This window comes from Oryx dammah, unplaced genomic scaffold, assembly GCF_014754425.2.
Source record: "Oryx dammah isolate SB20612 unplaced genomic scaffold, SCBI_Odam_1.1 HiC_scaffold_8, whole genome shotgun sequence".
In the NCBI taxonomy this organism is placed as follows: Eukaryota; Metazoa; Chordata; class Mammalia; order Artiodactyla; family Bovidae; genus Oryx; species Oryx dammah.
Window position 1 is genome coordinate 48,432,864 of NW_024070192.1, and position 9,318 is coordinate 48,442,181.

General features: G+C 46.0%; 1 protein-coding gene across 1 annotated transcript in view; it reads left to right on the plus strand.

Annotated features, from left to right (window-relative positions):
* Positions 1–772: 772 nt before the first annotated feature.
* The window catches only part of ACACA (acetyl-CoA carboxylase alpha), a 242,720-nt gene continuing 234,174 nt past the window's right edge, over positions 773–9,318 (plus strand). Inside the window, exon 1 of the mRNA XM_040244115.1 lies at positions 773–1,080. The gene's annotated coding sequence lies outside the window, so the exon portion shown is untranslated. The remainder of the gene's footprint in view (positions 1,081–9,318) is intronic.

The window sequence follows — 9,318 nt, forward strand, 5'->3', positions numbered from 1 at the left end:
ACTGAGGCAACTTAGTATGCACGCATATATAATAGTAGTGGTGGGAAGTGAGAGTATTTATTTGGGATAGACAGGTGAGGTCTAAACATGTAGCAGGAGAAAGCTAAGTCAGACTCAAGAGAGATGGAGATGCTGGAGAAGCTGAAGAGACAGTAGGCAGGAACAGGGAGTAAGCTCTCTGGGAATGCTCTCCTGGGGTTGCAGGAGAGTGAGGTTGGAGATGAGAAGATCTACAGCTGATCACTGTGAAATGTGAGAATCCCAAGAACAGGCAACAGGTAAACAGGTTAGCCTCCCTGCCTTCAGATAAAGGCCCACTTAAAATTTCTCTAGGTATTTAGTAATGAAGTGTATAGGACTTAGAAAGGGCTTAAAAAAAATGATACTGGGGACTTCTCTGGTGGTCCAGTGGTTCAGAATCTGCCTTCCAATGCAGGCGACACAGGTTTGAATGATTCCTGGTCAGGAAACTAGGATTCCACATGCTCCGGGGCTACTAAGCCCTTGTGCCACAACTAGAGAAAGCCCATGCACTGCAAGGAAGACCCAGCAGAGCCAAGAGAAAAGATACTGGAGGTGTCATGCAAGAGGCAGCCAAGTTTTGGTGACTGCCAATTATAGATAGGACAGCTAGGCCTTGGCAGTGTCTGCGATTGGATAATAAGGAGGGAGGAGAAGCTGAAATGCCTTGTGAAAACTCAAGTGTCCATGTGAAAACATCATGCAGAGCCTCTGACGAACGCTGTCTTTCTCGTTGTGTAATCTTGCCTTTCATCATCAGGACCAGACTTATAAAGTGGCCTTCCTGCAGACAGTTTCTGACCTTTTGGTGTGAAGTTCCCTCAGGCTCTTAACCCTGGACAAACCTGCACGGCTGAGCAGAGTCGAAGTACACAATGTTCTGATCAAGTCTTCTTGTCTTCTTTTTTCTCTTATCTCATGACTAGAGCCTCCGTTCTGGTCAAGGCAGTGACTTTCTTGAAGTCTGTCCATCTGTGAAGTATCCTTCTGGAGGTTTTTGCCTCCCAGACGCGACCTGAAGACGGACAAGCAGACGTTGGAAGCAGAGAGGTCTCTGAGGTACAGAGCCAGCCTTTATTTTCAGTCAGTGAAGCCCATACGAATATCTCTACTTAGCTATTGAGGGCAGTACCAAAGTGTAAGAAGTGCTCTCTGCTTTTAAGACAATTAAAATTCAGCTGGAGAGCTGAAACCAACATACCCACAAAAAATTTTTAGCCCAGTAAATGCTGAACCATGTGGTGGTGACCAGATTGCTAGTAGAATTCAAAGGAAGGATAATCAGTAGGAGCTGGAGAAATAAAAGAGATCTTCTTTGAGAAAATGGGACTCCCACAGACTATAGAAAAATTCAGAAAATTAGGAAAGAGGCAGGACAAGTTTGCCAGTATAAGCAAAAGTAAAGATAAGCACGGCAAGAGCTGGAAGCCAGATTAGTGTAAGTGTTCTGTACTGGGGGCCAGTGGGAAATAACATCGTATTATATCCCCTGTATTGTGCTGTTGTTTAGTTGCTAAGTCGTGTCTGACTCTTATGCGACGCCATGGACTGCATGCAGGCTTGCCAGTCTCCTCTGTCCATGGGATTTCCCAGGCAAGAATACTGTCCTAAAGGTCTATCGCTGACTCTGCCATTTAAGGAATTTGGAACCGTGGCCAGACAGCCACCAGGAGAGGGTGCTCTTTGAGGGTCTATTTACTTTAAAAAAAATAATAAATATTTTCTATTTATTTATTTTTATTTTTGGCTGTGCTGGGTCTTGGTTGCTGCTCGTGGGCTTTCTCTAGTTGCAGTGAGTGGGGAGCTACTCCTTGTTGCCGTGCATGGGCTTCTCATTGCGGTGGGGCTTGTGGGCTCAGTAGTTGTGGTGCATGGGTTTAGTTGCTCTGCAGCACGTGGGATCTTCCCGGACCAAGGACTGAAGCTGCATCCCCTGCATTGGCGGGCAGATTCTTAACCGATGGACCACCAGGGAAGTCCTATGGGTCCATTTCTTATTCAGGCACATTCTTTCCTACCTTGGTTCAACTTTGGCCTGACCTGCCAGACTTTTCTGTCTAGTTTGTGCAGGTGTAGGACATGTTGTTCTTCATTGGAGACACTGACAGCAAAGAGGGAAAAATAATGATAAATCCTAAACTATTGTTCTTTAACTCCAGGGTGAATAATTACTGCTTAAAAAAAGAGTCTGAAGTGGGGCTGGTAATCCGTATTTTTAACAAGCACCGACTGACTTTCTTTCAGGTGGTCAGTGGAACATATTTTGAGAAACACTACTACAAACTGAAGTTGACAATGAAGTGCCAAAATGCCGTGGACAGTCACACATACTGCTTATGTATTTCTGGACTTAGTTTTGAGAATTTATCCTCCTTTATGTACAGCTCTTTTAAAACTTACATGATTATCAATTAAAGAGCAAGATCTAGACACTCTGTTTTGGTGTTTAGTTTTGTCTTCCCAACTAGATTGGGATATCTTAAAAATAGCTATGCCCTCAGGCTTTTCTTATTTGCCCCAGAATAGGGTGACAGACCATCTTTAGGGTTGGAATGCTCAGGGGAAAATCCCTGATACCTTAGTCTAACCTTCTTTTTAAAAACCTGGAAGCCATTTGGTATTTGGAAACTTGTATTAGTTTTTTTAGGGCTGCCATGGTAGAATATCACAGACTGAGTGACTTAAACGATAGAAGTTTATTTCTTCACAGTTCTAGAGGCTATAAGTCTAAGATTAAAATGTCAGCAGAGTTGGTTTCTTCTTAGGCTTCTTTCTTTGGCTCGTAGTTGACCATCTTCTCCAGCAAAACAGCCACATCTGGTAAAGGCTTCATCAATTGTGATTCACAGATGGTCTTCCCTCATTGTGTGTCTGTGTCCTAATCTCTTCCTATAAGGCCCCCAGTCATTTGGAATTAGGGCCCACCTAATGACTTCAGTTTCCTCTTTAAAGAGCCAATCTCCAACTAATAGTCTGAGGTGCTTGAGGGTTGAGACTTTGACATATAAATTTAGATCACAGTTCAGTCTGTTACAGCCATTATGGCACCTAGAAATGTGCCATTTTCTCCCTTCTCTCACACCTGTTAGTCTTGTAGAGTAAGCTCTCCACCCTCTAACTCTTCTCCACCACTTCTTACAGACATAAGCTTGTGTGGCAAGTACCCATGGAACAGCGCTAAAGAGCCTATAGTGGAGATGGGCAGGTTGTGGCATGCATCAAACTAAACACCACTTCGGAGTTGAAATCCAGGTGAACTGTCTTAAAGACACAGCTCTCTGCCCACTCTTGGTCCAACTGTCACTTGATGATGATAATTAGATTACTATATCTCATGTAAATAGTCTTGGTGTATCTTAACTCATCCTTCATTTTCTTTCATGGTAGTTCATTCATTAGGTCTCTCCTTGGCTAGTACTTTATAGAGCTCAGTTAATTCAAATGTTCAATGAGGTCAAAAGCAAGACATGTAAGGGCTTGCTGAAGGTTCACATAAGGACAGTTTCTGAGCACGACCCCCTGGTTCTGCAGTATTCCTAAGGCTGATAAACAGCAACATCACTAAGAAAGAAATCTATTATAAGTAGTAGGAACTAGGAAAAGTAGATGAAAAATAAGACAAATAACCTCAAGATTTTTAGTTCTTTGTAAAGTCGCTTCCTTCATGGCAGCTTCATAGGGAAGAGATAAAGTTTCCTCTTTCCATGCTTTTTTTTTTTTCAGTCAATCAGGTCAAACATCTTGTTAAACAGTGAGGCCTTGCTCAGTTATCTTTATATTCTGACTCTCCTCTCTTTGTTCAACTGACAGGTGCATCTAATGACAGTTATTGTGAAACTTGGGTGACTGCTCTATATAAAGTTCACATTTTCCTTCTGAATGTGTTTCCAGTCTCTATTCTATTCAAGTAGGTTGGTACTCTTGGAGAAGTCACCACCTAAAGGTATGATGAGGGCTTCTAGAATACTCTTCCCTGTTGACCAACCTTCCTATCTTCCTGCTTCGGCTTCCTTCCAAGAACTTCTGACCTCAGTTTGTGTATTTCTATCCTGTTCACTCTTTGCTCCCTGGCTCAGGACTTCTTCCCATCAAACTGTCATCCTCTGTACCACTTAGCACAAGTTTGTTAGAAGTTCAGAAAAGTACCCTGGGCAGGATTGGAAAGAGTTAAACTCACTCTTCTGAAGTGCAATTTTCTCTAATTTTCCTTCTCTCCTGCTCTATAGTTTTATTATATGTTTGTATTCTTTCCAGTTACTATTAATTTTCAACACAGAATCACCATGAATGTCTTGCTGTAAAATAACGGGCAAAACTAGAGAAATCGGCTGCCTTCTTCTCAAAGACCTGGTGTAACCACCGTGGAGATGGGGAGGCGCGCTCCTTTCCAAGAAGCCGGGAGTTGGGTGCCGTCCAGGCTCGGGGCAGGCGCAGGAGCCTGTCCTTTGGCACTCTGCCCTTCTTACTGAGCTTCCTTCATCGAGGCTTCCCCTCAAGTGCTTCAGGATTCAGCACCTCAGCCTCCTTTGGGGTGGGCCACCCAGCGAGGCCGGTTGTCTCAGAACAGGGCTTGGTTTGCCAGCACGGAACTTGGAAACCAGCCTGTGTGATCCTGGGCACTTCATGAATGCGATACCCTCCGCGTCGGGGCCCGGGGATTGAACAGGGTAAGGTCCTCACGCGGCCTGCGCACCGCCCGCCTCGCTCAGCCCTGCTCGATCCAGCGCTCCCTTCCCGCGCCCCGAGCCGGATAGCCCCTCGCGCCATTCCCCATTCCCCGCTTCGCCGGGAGGGGGAGCCGGCCGGGCCGCCGGCTTGGCACCGCCCCCGGAGAAAGGGCCGGCGGCCACCCGGGACCCGCCCGCCCTCTAGCCGCTGGGCCCCGAATGGCAGAGCGGTGCTCGGACCATCCGTATCGCCTCACGTCGCCCCGCCCCGCGCCGTCCTCCCATTGGCTGTCGCCGGGCCCTCGGGGCCCGCGCCTCTCTGCGTGGCCAGCCAGACCGCGCCGCCGTGGGGAGCGGGGTCGGAGGTGAACGGCCTCAAGTAACCCCGGACGTAGTCACCTCATGGGGCTCGCCGGCTGAGGTGGGAGCGGAGGCGGGGCGGGGCGGGGCCGGAGTCCTGAAGCCCCGCCCCTCCCCGTGTGCCGGGCCGGCCTGGCGCTGCGCGCCTGTCAGCCATCGCCGGAGCTACCGGCGTCTCCTCTCGCCCAGCGCCGCCTCCACGCAGGGGTCCGGGACCGCCGGACCGCGGGACGCTGCCGCCGCCGCCTTGAGGTGAGGAGGGGAGGGCCGCTCCGCAGCCTGCGATTCGGGACCGGGAGAGGCCGGGGCCCGGGGAGGGGCGGCGGCTGCAAAGGGCCGCCTCCCGTCTTCCGTCGCACGCGGCCCGGGCTCCATCCCGCCCGGACCCGGTGCTTGGCAGCCCGGCTCTCCCCGCAGTTCTTCTGGGGCTTCTTGTTTCCCTCTGGGGGAGACGTGGAGGCACCTGGGCGGGGGGGGGGTCTCCAGGCGTCGAAGCTCAGACCCCGGAACTGGGAGGCGTACAGCCCAGGGCCTCTAGAAAGGGGCTGGTGTGTCTGCCTGGAGCGAGTCCCTCCGTCCTCCCGCGCTAGCCCCGGCGTGGTCTGATCCCTTCCAGACCCCAGTCTCCAGTGCGACCCTGCGCTGCGGAGAGGAAGGAGATCCACGTGGGAGGGGGTTGTTGAGAGCTGAGTCCAGTTGCCCCGAAAGTCTGCTTCTCTCTTGCAGAGAGAGAGAGAGAGGTTGTGGGGTGCAGAGACCCCGGGCTGCTTTCTGCTTTCCCTGTCTTTGTATCGTGGTGGGAGCCAGGGGCCGAGCGAGGTGTCCCTTGCCAGTTTCTGCCCCCAGAGTTTTATTAAGTATTTTCTCTAAGGGACATAGTAAAAGGTACATGCCTGCTCTTACTCTCTCCCTCACGTTTATGGTACTGTTCACGGGAAGCTGTCGGAGGTAGGACGTCGCCAGGTGGTGTGAGGCTAATGAATTTCAGAGGAAAACGTGCCGGAAGATCCTGCCTGGATCAGACCCAGCCGTATTTCTGGAATTGGACGCGGGAAAGTTGACGCTGGTGGACACTAGGAATCAGCTCTAAATACTAGGGACTCCAAGTAGGCTTTGTGGGTTTTACAGAAGCAAGTAAGAATAAGCCAACAACTGTACAGGTTTCGGAAATACTTTAATTTCAGGTGTTTTTGTTTTGGGGTTTAAGACTGAAATCTCTAAATTTCTGATTCCGTTTCTCCTTAAGCAGTGTTTCAGTAATTGCCCAGTGTGCGGAATAAACCTGATAACGTGGTCATCAGTCTCAGAAGTTGGTCCTCCTCGACTCCTTCTTTTCTTTCGTTTTTTTACCCCCTTGTCCACAGTGCAGATTGAGAAGCATGGTTACTTTGGTTTCATGGTTTCTTCTTCTTGGGAGGGCACGGATAGGAATTCTCTTCTTGGTGGAGTTGTCTTACATGTCTGTGAGGAGAAGGCTTTCCATGTGCCTATTTATTTGATAGGCAATTTTGCCTGGGAAATCCCATGGACAGAGGTGCCTAGCCGGCTACAATCCATGGGGCCACAAAGAGTCAGAGCCACTTAGCCACTAAACCGTTAAGAAAAGCACTGTGGTTTAATAGGGGAGGACAGCAGCTTGCAGTGTCCAGAGAGATGCCCGCTTGCTGCAAAGTAGCAACTTACTTCTCTTGCCTCAGTTTCCTCATTTTTAATAACAGGAGGAACTGTTGTGAATTTCAGGATAATTAGCAAACATTGTAAAATGACATAAGAAAGATGTCAAAGTATTAGTTTATGAAGTCACCTGAGTTTATTTGTGTGGCACAAGTTTTGTTTGGAATTAACCAATGCAGAGCAGAAATACATCTCCCTTAAGATGTCATGGTTTTTAAAGTGGGAGGAAACGTTGAGAAATAGTGACATTTGGTTTAGTTACCTTAATAGTTCAGAAGACGAGATTCAGTCAATGAACTAGTATTATGAAAGCCAGCCTTAGAACTCTCATCCCATCCTTGCCTTTTCAAAGTGCCATGGACACATTCAGGTGTAGATCACTATGTAACATTTGATTTCCTTTTCAGTCAATGACTAGGAAGTTTTTTGTCTGTCACATAGACTGGCTAACAGGTCTGGGGCTAGTGATTTTCCTGTCTTAAAAAAAATTTCTTTTTTTGGATAGCTAATATCCTAAAAGTATTGGTTGAAGAAAGAAGTAAGTTAAAATAAAAATGATTGGAATAACATGTTGGAATTTAATATTTTTAATTGGAGGAGTCTTTTTACAATCCAGAAAAAGATTTTTATATCATTATCTAAAATTGTTCTTAAAGATTAATAATAATAGCAGATATGCACCAAGTGTCTTTCCAAGCCCTTTAAACAGTAAGGTTATGAAGAGGTAAATGAACACCGAAGACCCATTGGCCAAAAAAAATTTCTTTTAACTATTGAGGCAAGTAACATTTTTAAAGGAAATTTTTATTGATCTTCCACTGTAACAGATTGTTGCTTATCTAGTTTTTTGTTTCACTAATTTTTAAAGTTCAGTGAGTATCCACTACTTGGCTCTAATGGGTTATGTGAGATGATATTTACATAGAGGAAACTATGACAAATAAATAGTGGTTAGAGGTCATTTCACTTATACAAAGAATAAATCTCATTAATAGGGCATAGGTTTTTATGAGTTCAAAAGTCAAGCTTACTATGTATGCTCTCATGATACACAGTTCTCTTACCAATTTGTTATTTATTCAAGCCATCATAAAGCCATTTAGTCTCTAGTCTCAGGATATTGAAGGAAGCAAGTGAAAAGAAACAGCAGCCGCAAGGGATGTTAGCACCTTACCGAAAGGTTGGTGGTCCCAGTTGGTTTGGCTTTTGATGGATGTTACTTAGGACTTTAGGTTTATTCCATCCTTTCAGGTTGCTGCACTCGCCTTCCTTCATATAAGGAACCACAGGAGTGTTTACCATTACATGGCATCAGAAACTGAAGTTGCGTGGCAGTAGTAGTTACAAAGTAGTCATCCCAGAAAGAGTACGTTTGAATAATGATTTCTGTTTTTGGAAATGATAATGTGAAGTTTGAAAATTCTGAATGAATTCGTGGAGTTAAGTTTGAAAAGCAGACTCAGTTTTGGACAAATTTTTTCAGGAAGTGTAAGGTTTTGTTTATGAATATTTGACTATCTCCTGTGATAGAATGGGCCTCGCATGTGGTGCTAGTGGTAAAGAACCCACCTGCCAATGCAGAAGACATAAGAGACTTGCGTTGGATCCCTGGGTCAGGAAGATCCCCTGGAGGAGGGCATGCCAACCCATTCCAGTATTTATGCCTGGAGAATCCCATGGACAGAAGAGCCTGGTAGGCTACAGTCCATAGGGTCACCAAGAGTCTGGCACGACTGTAGCGACTTAGCACACACATATGATAGAAACAAGAGAGTACTCTAATGGGGTTCCTTAAAATCATCCTTTGTTTTTGAAGACCACTCAAACCTGTTCTTAAGTCATAAGTTGGCACATGTATACGTGTATGTATTTACACACATGCCAAGTTGGGGGGATAGTAGGTTGATAGGAGCTTGATTAGTTTTTAAGTTTACTAGAAGTGATATCCGCAAATTGGCACCAAGAGGATAGATAGCTGGGCTGTTTGTGTTTTGTGCTTCGGCATTTAGTGGAATTCCTGAGCCTGGCAAGGCAAACTGTTGAATTTCCCTTTGATTCCATCTTATAAAAATCTGAGAACTGAATGGAACTTTTAGTATTAGAATATACCTTAGGAATTTTCTAGTTCAACTTTATAGTTAATATGAAAATATCCAGTACTCCTGTTGGAAACTTCCAGCTCTAGGCAGTTCATCGGCTGACTGGTGCATCATCAGGCAACTAATTTTTGAGAGCTGTTCATTATTTTCAACCTAAAACTGTCTCCCTAAAACCTATAAAATGTTGTATCTCCAAGAGGATTAGGACTTTTGGCTTTAACGTGTAAATTTCACCAGCTCCACATTTCTGCCAGATAATGTAAAATACAATGCCTAACACATCCAGAACACTTGCGAGCAGGCAAAAAAAAAAAAAAAAAATCAAACAACAGTTCTTCAGGGAAGAAATTGTCCTTATCCTTGAATCCTGGGTGCTCTCTGGAAGGTAGCTGACACCTGAATCATGGTTTCAGTTCAGTTCAGTCGCTCAATCGTGTCTGACTCTTTGCGACCCCATGGACTGCAGCATGACAGGCCTCCCTGTCCATCACCAACTC